This window comes from Lactuca sativa, chromosome 4 (assembly GCF_002870075.4).
Source record: "Lactuca sativa cultivar Salinas chromosome 4, Lsat_Salinas_v11, whole genome shotgun sequence".
Taxonomy (NCBI): domain Eukaryota; kingdom Viridiplantae; phylum Streptophyta; class Magnoliopsida; order Asterales; family Asteraceae; genus Lactuca; species Lactuca sativa.
Window position 1 is genome coordinate 2,109,326 of NC_056626.2, and position 14,501 is coordinate 2,123,826.

Consider the following 14,501-nt stretch of genomic DNA (forward strand, 5'->3'; position numbering starts at 1 on the left):
TCGACCGGATCTGGAAACCTTATGTGTTTAGGATTGTAAGCATACGACTATGATATTAAAACTAGCATGCAAACGTTTCGAAGTGATAAGGTGATTTATACGTCTATCGTAAATAAAGCTTTCTTATCTTAAATTCTTGCCCTGTACACCGAACGTCTGCTTGGATATACAAAACGTTATAGTGAAGACTCTTAGAGAATTGATTAAATGGAGGAAATGAAAGGCTTATGATAGTGAATGACACCTATCGAAAGATATCGTAAGAGTGGTATCTTGCCTTTAGAATATGTCTGATAAAATAACGAAACGTTTAGAGGAGTACGGTACGTTTGAGGTACACCTTCGATTGGCAGGATGATGGAACGATTGGTGTAATTCATGAAGTTTTTCCATCGTCCAGAATTTCCATCACCAACCGAGTAGAAGTAGAATTGATGAGTGAAGATGCGGATGAAAGAAGTCCTAGTAAAGTCTAGGAAAATTTGTATGATTAATTGGACACATTTGTATGTGTTAAATTTTTTTGTGATTTTAGGACTTGGGGACTACGAGACAATACTTAGGACAAGTAGGAGTAGGTGTGAATAGTAGTAGAGATATATACTACTAGAAGCACATGACTCACGCTTGGATCAGGGAAAGTCACAAAGTTACCAAGAAGCTAGTGATTGGTCTCGTTTTATTCAAGTATGTCGTTACCATTGTTTTGGTAATTACTAATGAGATGATTGTTATTCCGAACCAAGTGGTCATTTCAAATGAGATCGACTACGATGAGTTTGTTACGTGGTTCAAAGAACCAAGTTCGATGTAACATCTGGCGTAAGACGGAAGATTCAAATCAATGCGATCAATAGCATTGCGCTCGTTGTTAAAGAAGATTGTAGCTAGAAATGCTACATGATAAAATGTGATTATATCAGATTATAACATGAAGGAAGATATATTCCATTCTAGAATTTGACTCTAAGAGACTTGAGTCTAGGCGTTGCATCATACGATGAGAGGTCATTAGAACATGACCCATCGATCTGTTACAATAGATAAAGGAAAGTACTTATCCTAAGAAGAAGAAGCAGTCCTCAATAAGGATTTATTTTGTAACTCGTAGGTTGCGATTGAAAGTCCAACATAGTACGAAGAGCAGATGCAAGATTGAGCATCGCCTGCGGTCAAGATGTCCAAGAGTTAGATACTCATTCAAAGAAACATAGAATTTACGATTATTACCTATGATTAAAAGATGTAACGTATGGAATCATTATACAATTCCTATTTTCTTTGATGATTCCGGGACGTAATCATCCTAAGGGGGAGACAATTGTAACGCCCGTAGATCTGGGCTAGTCAATTTAGAGATGATAAGCGTCAGAAATGACTTTTGATAGAAGAGTGTTTAGAATAAATAATCTTAACCAAGTTGTAGTATATGTCACAAGGTTTCCGTGCATATAAAGAACGCTGAAATCCGAGTTATAACGAAGAAGTTGTGACCTGTTGGTGTTTCGTGATAGAACCGGTACGAAACTGCATGACATAAATATTAAGTTTATGATAGAGCGATATTTAGCCTTAGTGATCTAAACAAAAGTCATAGAATACATTAAACTAAGAGCGTGCATAAAAAGAACGTCTAACTCTGACTTCGTATGAGGAAGTTTCGACTTAGCGATATGCAGCCCAAAGTTCGAATATAAGATCGAGTGGTTTCTAGCCGAAACAATCTAAACGAGAATCGAAGATCTCGTTGATAGTAGTCCAACGGTAAAAAGAAAAAGTCTAAACAAGAGTTGCAGAGCATAATCTCACCTTCGCATGGATATAAAGAACGTCGAAAACGGAGCTCGTATGCGAAAGATATGATTTTCTAAAATACGAGGCACGCATACCAAAGGGGGAACGCCCTGCGTTCAAATGGGGAATGTCCCGCGTTCGAAGCCCAGAGCATGTCCCGTCGCATGTCAAGTCCGAAGTTCGTAAGCCATGACACACGGCGGCATGCGCTGCGTTCGTCCAAGGAAAGTGTTGCGTTCGGAGGCCAGACCCCTCCTATAAATAGGATGTGAGTCCAGTCAAATTGGTTGCTCGTTTCTTTCCTTTCACTCCCTTAAACTTTCTTTTACTTGGCAAGTTATACCCCCGAAGCCCCGGTATCATCCCGACCCCCGAAGATCCCAAGAAAAAGAGTTTTCGAGCCGAAACTCTGTCCGCGAGAAGCCCGATTTTTTAGAGAACATCCCGGTTTCATCGGAAACGATTGTTTTAAGAGACGAGGTGCTGTCCGATAATCATCTTATCAAGTGAGTATGTAGTTACTTTCTTCTAACACATAGATATGAAGTATTTGCTAAGAAATACGTGTTATGTGGTTATATATTGTTTGTTTATTTGAGATGGATGTTGGTTGAATGTTTTATATAGGTTTGTATATGATTTAAACTATATATGTAATTTATATCTACAAATATGTTGGATAAAACATGGGTAGATGAAATAGTTGGTGTGTGATGAAAGATTAGTTTGAGGATGAGACAAAAGATGATATAGATCATGAGGTGAGGGTGACAGGTGAAAAATGAGTGAAACCTGTACCCAAACGATGGCCCCCGTCATTCAGCAGAGTAGGGATGACAACCATAGACTATTCTAGACAGTCCTGTGGAACACTAGCAAGCTCGCAACTTGTAGGTGTTGTGTACTTGATGTTCATCGGTGTACTCTAAAAACCCTGGCAGCTATTGTCTTAGTTCCTAATGAAGAATCCTGACAACTATTGTCTTAGTTCTTAATAAAGAACACTAGCAGGTATTGTCTTAGTGCCTAATGAAGAACCTTGGTAGCTATGGATTTAGTACTACAAAGATGAACCTTGGTAGCTATGGATTTAGTGCTTGATGTATGAACCTCGGGCAGTAATGGACTTCATGCCTATTCCTTAGGTCGGTCCTTATGAATGACAGATGAAGGATAGATGATTCTTAGGGTAGATCCTTAAGAGTAAAGAAGATAACGGGGAATGAGTAATTGGGTTGATTGTTTAATGATTAAATTTTATAATTAAATTATTGTGGGTTGAAAACCCTATATGCTCACCAGGCTCCCAAGCCTGACCTACTCAGTTTTCTTTGCATTATAGGTAATGGCGCCAGAGTATAAGTTGGTGGACTTGAAAATAGATTTTGGATTATAGATATGTAGTTATAAATAACTGTTGCAAGGTCTGGTTTATATTGTTTATGCTTTTGGTCTGTATCGGAACATGACATCCCGAGATTTTGTTATTTAATGAAAATATATTTCTTTAAATAAATGCTTTGATAAATTCTTATCATATTTTGTTATGGGAACAAATTCTGCAACTCTTTTAATCAAAGGATTACTCTGATTTTATAAAACAAAGCATAAACAAATCGATCTTTTCTGGCCGTGAAAATGGGGATGTCACAGTTGGTATCAGAGCATTAGTTTAAGCGAACTAGGAATTTGTAGGATTTCTAGACTTAAACTTAGAATGCCAAGCGATGATTTTGAGATGAGTGTCTACCATATTTTAAGACGCGAGCACTAGTATATTTTAGGAAAGATGCCTAAAATGCTTTTATGTGCTAAATGCTATATGTTTGCCATATATGAAATTGTTTTTTTGGATCTATGGTCAGTTGTCGACCGGATCTGGAAACCTTATGTGTTTAGGATTGTAAGCGTACGACTATGATATTAAAACTAGCATGCAAACGTTTCGAAGTGATAAGGTGATTTATACGTCTATCGTAAATAAAGCTTTCTTATCTTAAATTCTTGCCCTGTACACCGAACGTCTGCTTGGATATACAAAACGTTATAGTGAAGACTCTTAGAGAATTGATTAAATGGAGGAAATGAAAGGCTTATGATAGTGAATGACACCTATCGAAAGATATCGTAAGAGTGGTATCTTGCCTTTAGAATATGTCTGATAAAATAACGAAACGTTTAGAGGAGTACGGTACGTTTGAGGTACACCTTCGATTGGCAGGATGATGGAACGATTGGTGTAATTCATGAAGTTTTTCCATCGTCTAGAATTTCCATCACCAACCGAGTAGAAGTAGAATTGTTGAGTGAAGATGCGGATGAAAGAAGTCCTAGTAAAGTCTAGGAAAATTTGTATGATTAATTGGACACATTTGTATGTGTTAAATTTTTTTGTGATTTTAGGACTTGGGGACTACGAGACAATACTTAGGACAAGTAGGAGTAGGTGTGAATAGTAGTAGAGATATATACTACTGGAAGCACATGACTCACGCTTGGATCAGGGAAAGTCACAAAGTTACCAAGAAGCTAGTGATTGGTCTCGTTTTATTCAAGTATGTCGTTACCATTGTTTTGGTAATTACTAATGAGATGATTGTTATTCCGAACCAAGTGGTCATTTCAAATGAGATCGACTACGATGAGTTTGTTACGTGGTTCAAAGAACCAAGTTCGATGTAACATCTGGCGTAAGACGGAAGATTCAAATCAATGCAATCAATAGCATTGCGCTCGTTGTTAAAGAAGATTGTAGCTAGAAATGCTACATGATAAAATGTGATTATATCAGATTATAACATGAAGGAAGATATATTCCATTCTAGAATTTGACTCTAAGAGACTTGAGTCTAGGCGTTGCATCATACGATGAGAGGTCATTAGAACATGACCCATCGATCTGTTACAATAGATAAAGGAAAGTACTTATCCTAAGAAGAAGAAGCAGTCCTCAATAAGGATTTATTTTGTAACTCGTAGGTTGCGATTGAAAGTCCAACATAGTACGAAGAGCAGATGCAAGATTGAGCATCGCCTGCGGTCAAGATGTCCAAGAGTTAGATACTCATTCAAAGAAACATAGAAGTTACGATTATTACCTATGATTAAAAGATGTAACGTATGGAATCATTATACAATTCCTATTTTCTTTGATGATTCCGGGACGTAATCATCCTAAGGGGGAGACAATTGTAACGCCCGTAGATCTGGGCTAGTCAATTTAGAGATGATAAGCGTCAGAAATGACTTTTGATAGAAGAGTGTTTAGAATAAATAATCTTAACCAAGTTGTAGTATATGTCACAAGGTTTCCGTGCATATAAAGAACGCTGAAATCCGAGTTATAACGAAGAAGTTGTGACCTGTTGATGTTTCGTGATAGAACCGGTACGAAACTGCATGACATAAATATTAAGTTTATGATAGAGCGATATTTAGCCTTAGTGATCTAAACAAAAGTCATAGAATACATTAAACCGAGAGCGTGCATAAAAAGAACGTCTAACTCTGACTTCGTATGAGGAAGTTTCGACTTAGCGATATGCAGCCCAAAGTTCGAATATAAGATCGAGTGGTTTCTAGCCGAAACAATCTAAACGAGAATCGAAGATCTCGTTGATAGTAGTCCAACGGTAAAAAGAAAAAGTCTAAACGAGAGTTGCAGAGCATAATCTCACATTCGCATGGATATAAAGAACGTCAAAAACGGAGCTCGTATGCGAAAGATATGAATTTCTAAAATACGAGGCACGCATACCAAAGGGGGAACGCCCTGCGTTCAAATGGGGAATGTCCCGCGTTCGAAGCCCAGAGCATGTCCCGTCGCATGTCAAGTCCGAAGTTCATAAGCCATGACGCACGGCGGCATGCGCTGCGTTCGTCCAAGGAAAGCGCTGCGTTCGGAGGCCATACCCCTCCTATAAATAGGATGTGAGTCCAGTCAAATTGGTTGCTCTTTTCTTTCCTTTCACTCCCTTAAAATTTCTTTTACTTGGCAAGTTATACCCCCGAAGCCCCTGTATCATCCCGACCCCCGAAGATCCCAAGAAAAAGAGTTTTCGAGCCGAAACTCTGTCCGCGAGAAGCCCGATTTTTGAGAGAACATCCCGGTTTCATCGGAAACGATTGTTTTAAGAGACAAGGTGTTGTCCGATAATCATCTTATCAAGTGAGTATGTAGTTACTTTCTTCTAACACATACATATGAAGTATTTGCTAAGAAATACGTGTTATGTGGTTATATATTGTTTGTTTATTTGAGATGGATGTTGGTTGAATGTTTTATATAGGTTTGTATATGATTTAAACTATATATGTAATTTATATCTACAAATATGTTGGATAAAACATGGGTAGATGAAATAGTTGGTGTGTGATGAAAGATTAGTTTGAGGATGAGACAAAAGATGATATAGATCATGAGGTGAGGGTGACAGGTGAAAAATGAGTGAAACCTTTACCCAAACGATGGCCCCCGTCATTCAGCAGAGTAGGGATGACAACCATAGACTATTCTAGACAGTCCTGTGGAACACTAGCAAGCTCGCAACTTGTAGGTGTTGTGTACTTGATGTTCATCGGTGTACTCTAAAAACCCTGGCAGCTATTGTCTTAGTTCCTAATGAAGAATCCTGACAACTATTGTCTTAGTTCTTAATAAAGAACACTAGCAGGTATTGTCTTAGTGCCTAATGAAGAACCTTGGTAGCTATGGATTTAGTACTACAAAGATGAACCTTGGTAGCTATGGATTTAGTGCTTGATGTATGAACCTCGGGCAGTAATGGACTTCATGCCTATTCCTTAGGTCAGTCCTTATGAATGATAGATGAAGGATAGATGATTCTTAGGGTAGATCCTTAAGAGTAAAGAAGATAATGGGGAATGAGTAATTGGGTTGATTGTTTAATGATTAAATTTTATAATTAAATTATTGTAGGTTGAAAACCCTATATGCTCACCAGGCTCCCAAGCCTGACCTACTCAGTTTTCTTTGCATTATAGGTAATGGCGCTAGAGTATAAGTTGGTGGACTTGAAAATAGATTTTGGATTATAGATATGTAGTTATAAATAACTGTTGCAAGGTCTGGTTTATATTGTTTATGCTTTTGGTCTGTATCGGAACATGACATCCCGAGATTTTTTTATTTAATGAAAATACATTTCTGTAAATAAATGCTTTGATAAATTCTTATCATATTTTGTTATGGGAACAAATTCTGCAACTCTTTTAATCAAAGGATTACTCTGATTTTATAAAACAAAGCATAAACAAATCGATCTTTTCTGGCCGTGAAAATGGGGATGTCACAGTTGGTATCGGAGAGAGAGTGTGAGAAGCAAGCGAAGATGAATTATTGAGAGGAAAAAGAATCATGGTGAGTTTCATCAAAATGTCTGATGAGAAATCAAGCTTCCAGCTGCACAACTTCCTTAAGATTTGTGCAGTCTTCCTGGAAATAGTTAAGAAGATAGGAGAAGCACCAAAAGAGGAGAAGCGATGAGCTCAACCTTTTCCGATGTTAAGGACGTCTGGTTAACTGTAAGCTTCTCTTTAGCCACCTACCGAGCATGAAACCATGCTTCACGGTTATCTCCAATGGTCATTCTCGAGGAAGGCTTTAGATGGAGAGAAAAAGTAATATGTAGAACCACCGATGCCGGAGTAGAGGAATTCGATAGAGAAGAGGCGACAATCAGATTTTGGTGATAGAAGCTTGTATAAGCTTCATCAAAGTGAAAAGGGGGTTTGGTGGTACCTTTAAGGTCTGAAACGAGAGTCGTATAGTTCAGTTGGGTTGTGTTCGATGTCGTCGGAATGGAAGTTGTCGCAGGGGTGGAAGGCGTCGTCGGAGTGAAAGTTGTTGCCAACCATCTGAAGTCTAAACTAGGAAGTTGTGGTGCGACACAGGAAGGGTAAGATACTCCTTAACCTAATTGATGTGCATCATTTTTTAGGAATTTATGCTTTAAGTTTTTTGGACTAACCATCAATATATTTGGGCTAAGTGCCATTAAATTTAAATGCAAGATAACCTAAAGTAAGATAACATCTTATTTATTAGTAATTAGAATTAAAATTAGTTAGATAAAGGTTGTTTATTCTATTTAGTATATGGAAAATAATTATGTGAATATGGTTTGGTTTAATTAATTTCAAGTAATTAATTTAATAAGAATTAACTAGATTAACTGGTTAATAAATATGTATGGATTTTCAAGTCCATGATTACGATATTGTGTGGTTAGAACAGTAATGATTGTAAAGTATAACACTTTAACAAGAATGACTCTAAGAGTTAAGCATTTCTCACTTAATAATGAAATCAAATAACAAAAGGTATATTATGAAATAATAATAAGTAATATTTGAAATATGAGCTAAGTAAGGATTTTTAACATGGTTGTAGGTGTTCAAAGAGTTGGATAACCATCTTTGTCGCTTCAGTGGTCTTATTATGTGTTTGCTGCTTCAAGTGATTTTTCTTCACTATACTCGTTGGTCGAAGGCACCAATTCTAGCCCACTAGGTTGTGTTATGTATCCTAGTATATAGGATGTTGCTATGCTATAGTGAACTGTTAGATTGGTAGATTTGTATGATTACTTGTACTTGTTGGTTATATGTTTATGCATATTCGTTGAATATGTCGACATAGTGTGGTTGGAGCTAGGCGGTGCTACTTTGTGCTAAAGGCCAACATACTCGGGGCAGTCTGGATATGTTGTAGTCCTTGTAAGGCGGTCCAGTTAGGTCGTAGGCGCGCAGAGCGGTCCAGATAGTTTGTAGGACTTGTGAGGAGGTCCAGTCAGGCTAAAGGCTCCCATATGCATGTTGTTATATGTTTGGTTGTGTGTGGTATTATAGGGGAAACTCACTAAGCTTTGGCTTACATTTTGATTTCATGGTTTCAGGTACATCAGACGATCGGGGCAAGGTAAAGGCGTGATTGTGCAAATCATCATTGGTTATTTTATTAATAGATGATTTAAGGATACTCTGATTTATGATTATGGCTTTTTGGAAACAATGTTTTGTATGAATTTTGGGTTAATAAATGGTTTTGAAAATGAAAATTTGTATCATGATTTTTGGGATATTTCACCATGTCTTGGTAATGTTAGGTCACCATGACTTGCACATCATGGTTCGACCCTTAGACATATCGCTATGGTCCCAACACCATAGTCCGCTCATATTAGTTCAACATGGTTGACATCTCATGGTTCAACCTTTAAACACAATGTCATGCCTTGGGTATGGAAAGTCATAATTTGGCCTTATGACATAAATAAAGTCTAGTTCGTTTGCAAATTGTTATGTTTCCTTAAAATTTCTATCAGTAGCCCCAAAATGGGCTAAGAAAGGATCACTCAATTGAGTATGCATAAGTTAAGCATGCGGGTTTAAACAACACTGTGCAAGAAACAAAAAAGATTAAATTTATATAGAGAAATTACAAATGAAGGCGATAACCAACACAAAAATGCACATTTAGTTCAATCACACTAATGCAAATACATGAATCAGCATCAATAGCTGAGTCAGAATCCTCCAAATGTTTATTCAATAAACCAACATCCATATTGTCAGTATTTAGCATTTTGAAGTAAGGATAGTCATAATTGTTAAGATCAAAGAAGCACTACAATATAACTTATTTGACATTTAGATATGAGTACAAAACCTCTTTTCCATCAAGCTCCACCGATTATCTTCTCTTCATCTCAAGGGAAGCCTGGTGTAGGCCAAGTTCGACGGCAGCAGATTGAAGAACAACATTCATCATGCTAAACTCTTATGATTTCAACAAATATTGAACCGAAGTAGATATCGCTATCCTTCAGAGCCAATGAAATTCTTTGGATCTCTGCTCGGCCAGGTGCTGGTGAAAAAGGACTTCTTGTTTAGAAGTAGAGGCTTCAGTCTATAATTCTTCAGCATTGGTTGTTTGATCTTTAAATTTAAGTTGACACTCGGTTAGACACTCCTTAAGCCGACCAATTGGATTTCTTTCTCAAAACAAACCGAGCCCAAGTCAGAGTTCTTTTTGGTAATTTCTTCCAATTTTGTGGCCAGGGCAGCACGATAAGCACTCTCTTTGCTTATTACGTTCTTCAACTCGACATTTACCCTTAGAAGCTCTTCATGGCGTTGGGAATAATGATCCAACTCGAAATTTTTCCCTCTCCAGAGCTTGATATTTTGCCCAAAGATCTTTTAAAAGCTCGGAAGCCCTTTCAATCTCAATTCGCTGCATAGCAGAGGCAGCAACCCTAGCTTTGCTCCGCAATGAAACCTCATTCATCCAATGCATACCCTCCTAGATATGGGTACGAGCCTTATCAATACCCTATTCATTGGTCATGTTTCCCAAGGAAGGACATTGGGAAAACATGGTGCTAGTAAAGGGATAAAGGAAGGGTGTCAGCAAAGAGGATAGTGACACCAAAACTGACAGGGATGTTGGAACAGAAAACGGGGTAGCTCCTGTTATCAGTTAAATATCATTTTTCTATTTTCAAAAAGAAGGAAGGAGTGAGACATAGAAGACGTACTTACCCGTTTTTGGCGGAGGAAAAAGCTCATAAGAGAAGGAACCAAGGAGAGGTCAGTTATAATCAAAATCCATCGTATCCACATCAGGAATCTGAGAGTCTAGGTTAATAACATTAGCAGGATCTGATGGAGTCTCGGTGGATATAGGAAAAACTAGAGTAATGACTAAAGTGTCGGTAGAAACTATGGGAGCAGAAGTCGGTGCAGAAGCTTGGGCGCAAAAGAGTTGAACAACTTTTGACGAAAAAGAAGCTTTACAGGCTCACTCATATGAGGATTAACCTTGGTGGCTGAACCACTAGTGATTGATTTAGTAGTAATAACTGAGGAATCCAATTAAATCGGGGTCGAATAAACTATGGCTTCAGAAGATGTTGGAGGAGCCTCAGGAGAGGATAAAATTAAATCTAGAACGGAAACTAAGACAGGATCAGAAGTTAACAAGTATTCGCGAAGAGCCTCATCGGACGAAGCAAAAGTGATTGGTGGAAGGTTAAACGTAGTGTCGGTAACCCCTAGGCCTCGATTAGAGGAAGAACAAGAAGTACACGCTTTCTTAGGAGAAGATAAGAGAGGAATACCAATAGTAGAGGAAGAAACTGAAGGTCGAAATCTACACTTGTGAGCCCCAGTAGGATCGGCAATGGAAGCCCCTTTCGATGAAGAGTTTGGAGTAACCGTTGGGGATGACAAAGGGGTGAGACCAATGGACTTCGTCGGGCTGTCCGGAATGACATAATCTAGGTTCGTCTCAGTTTCACCTCCTGCATCTGCATCATACAATGGGTCGGATTTGGGAGTGGACGAACTTCCCACCTTTACTCCTTTAGACCGATGCTTCCGATGAAGTTGTCCAGCAAGAAAATATCACCCCTCTCTAATTGGGTACTGAAACTACAACATGATCCCCGTAAGTGCTATCTAAATCAATAAAACCCAAGGATAACTCATTAGGGCCAGACCAAACAAGGTAATTGATGATGAGTCTCTTATTCACATCATGCTCTGTGACAGTTAGTTCAGGAGCAGGGTCGGGATGACGGTTTGCCAGATCACCAAAATGCATTCGCGTGGCGATAGCCGAAGCATCAATGAAGAAAAAATCTTATTTCCACTTCTTGATGGATGTGGTAAGGTTGTCGCATATGTTGATTATGATGAAGGAGAAAAGAGACCGAATCCTTGGTAACCGTAGGCACATCCAGATAGTGGAAAATAGATAGTAAAGGAGGAATGTCTAGGACTTTGCATAGTAGCACAAAACACATGATCTTCTAGAAGCCATTCAAATTTACTTGGGCAATGTGAACCTTGTGGTAATCAAGGATGGTCCCAAGAAAGGAAAAGAAGGAAGTCATAAAGCTGATTTGAAAAAGATCAAATACATACCAACATAGCCTAGTGCAGGATTGGTGATAGTCTTATTTGGAGATGAAAGTTGGGGATGGAATCGAGGATCTATGTGGAAAGATTTCACTAGTTCATTATGTTGGTTATGAGTAAGAATCGACAAAGCTGTATGGATTCGAAATCCATCTTTATCCATAATAGAGAAAAATGAATAAGTATGGGAGAATGAAAAAGAAGCGGTTTCCTTGGATCCCGATTTTATAGGAAAATGTGGGCTGTTCAAAGTGACGGTTGCAGCATTACATGATAATGATGGAAAACATAAACGGGTAACTATTTAATCAAATGCCTAGGACCTAAATTGGACTTATCCATTTCTCGAGGGAGTCTCAGTAGCACAACGACTAATTCGAATTATCACTTGACAATCCTAAATAGGGTGACATAATGAGTTATATACCTTATTACTAAGGTATGTTCCTCCGAATTGGAACAAGGATATCGACACATGGTTCCTCAGACCACATATGTTTAGGACAGGGGTCGAGCTAACAGAAAGAAACAAAGGTCGGGATATCAAATTTGGGCGAAGAAATCAAGGTTGGGAGAGCAAAATCGGGCGAAGGAGGAAGCGTTGTGAATATTGCTAGATATGGAAAGTTGTATATGAGACGTGAGAAAAATTCAAGGGCGGTAAGAGGAGAGTAAATATGTTAATTATTCTATGATATACATGCAAAATATAGGAATCTTAAAAGTTAGGAATAATATTTAAAGTTTCGGTATTTTCGTCAAAGTAGGAGTCAAAATATTTTGGGAATCTAGTTTCCTTTTTTCTGAATTTGTTTCCCATTTTTAAAAGGAGTTTATTTATTGAATAAAGCATATTTTAACCCTAACTCATATTCCTTTATTCTTTAGTATTATCAGCTTGGTCTCCTTAAAAGGGGGGTTGAGCTCTCAGTAGTTAATGACACCAGTAGATCCAAGTACAAGCTTAGGTCCTGTCACGAGGTCGAAGTCCTGAGTCATAACAAATTTGGTATCAAAGCCATTCATGACGACTAATCCAACCATAGAACGGACAAAGAATCTAGAAGAATTCATGACCCAAAAAAAATTGGGCACAAAGGAATTAAAGGCAATAGTTTTCGCCTTGTAGGCTAAGCAAGCTGCACCAGAGGATGGATTATTGGCATGATGTCAAAACAAACCCTACAAGCAAGGAGGATACGAAGAAAGTGTAAATGAAGAAATCGAGATGGATCGATTTGATGACCACCAGAAGCAAGGTCGAGGAAGGGGTAGAGAAGAAAACTTTAGCAACAATCCAAATGGCAAGGGATCAACTCCTATGGTGGTAATTGGTCGAGGCAAGGGTTTTGCGGGTGGGGGGGATATGGAGAGATCAAGATTGGGAATAGGGAAGGGTTCTAATTCCTGGCAGATTGGGGAACCACAACCATTCAAACATAACTGGGATTATCACAAATCAAATGGATTTAGCCACCGAGATTAAGAATCGCCAAAAGGATGGGATGATTCTGAGGATACAGGGTACTGTGGTAGTCGGCTATAATCGTCAGACTACATGTTGTTGATTTGAAGAAAACCTGTATGAACCAGATGTGTAAACCTAAAACTGAGTTTAGGGTAGAATAAAGATCAAGATGCAATGTCTGTAATCAATGAACTCGAAAAAGACGGCAAACTCAGATCCTCTTATAGCGGAAACCCTAATAGTTCTTTAACAAAAGAGATGCATATGGATTACACATCCTCCTGCTTTGATACCAATTGTTGAGATTAAAACTCTAATGATCGAATAGATTCATCTGATAAAAGAATCAAGAACACACAATGAATATCAAATATGTCGTATGATTAAATATCATATCAAATATGTCGTATGATTAAATATCATATCGTTAGACGCTTACTAAAACTAGTGCATGCATGCACCTTAAATAGCTAAACCCCAATTAATAAATAATGGGTGGACAGGCCCAACATGGATACATAAAATACTAATCAAAAGGCTCACAACGACACAACACTTTAAGCTCTAACAGGGTTCTCAACAAAAAATCCAAGAGGATTGAAGAAACTTACTATGTTACGTTTGACGATTCATATCTAAAGAAGTATCAGACATCAGATCGTCAATATAAGTAGATCTTTCTAGTAACAAATTAAATGACCAGTCCTCTCTTAAATCTCTACGAGGAGTTCATGAACCTCTTTGATGAGCCAGAAAAGGCGATTTCTTCAGAATCCAAATCAGCAGATAACAAGGAAGAAGAGCTCAAGAAGATCATTGATGATGCTGCGAAGTATCTTGAAAATGAGCCCCCAAGTCCGAAAGCTTCTGACATTCCATCTGAACCACAAGCTACAAATGCTCCACTTCAGGGGGGAGGGGGTTCACTTCCACACCTACCTCAAGCACACCTGTTCAGGGGGATCATTGAACTCCTTCAGTACCCCTCGAAAGTCCAATCTAGGGGAGAATTTTGTTCCAAACGAAGAGCCAAATCCATCATTCGAGGGGGAGAATGTGAATTAAAATGATGGTTTGGATGCTCAGTCTGAATTTGAAGACGTGAATGCTGAACTGGATCCATCCTATGATCCAAACTACCCTCCACTGACCAAATGGACCAAAGATCATCCTAAAACACATGTAATCGGAGAAGCATCTTCAGGAGTTCTTACGAGAGCACAATAAAAGGCAAATCATACTGCATTATTCTCCAAAATGGAATTTTGCATGTTCAATTTGTTTATCTCCTAAA

At 38.3% G+C, this 14,501-nt stretch overlaps 1 long non-coding RNA gene across 1 annotated transcript; it reads right to left on the minus strand.

Annotated features, from left to right (window-relative positions):
• Positions 1–9,260: 9,260 nt before the first annotated feature.
• LOC111889868 (uncharacterized) lies at positions 9,261–12,162 on the minus strand. Its single transcript, XR_002849643.3, has 2 exons — positions 10,360–12,162; positions 9,261–10,287 (listed from the first exon to the last, which is right to left on the minus strand). It is a non-coding gene; the product is annotated as an uncharacterized LOC111889868 (long non-coding RNA).
• Positions 12,163–14,501: the final 2,339 nt, after the last annotated feature.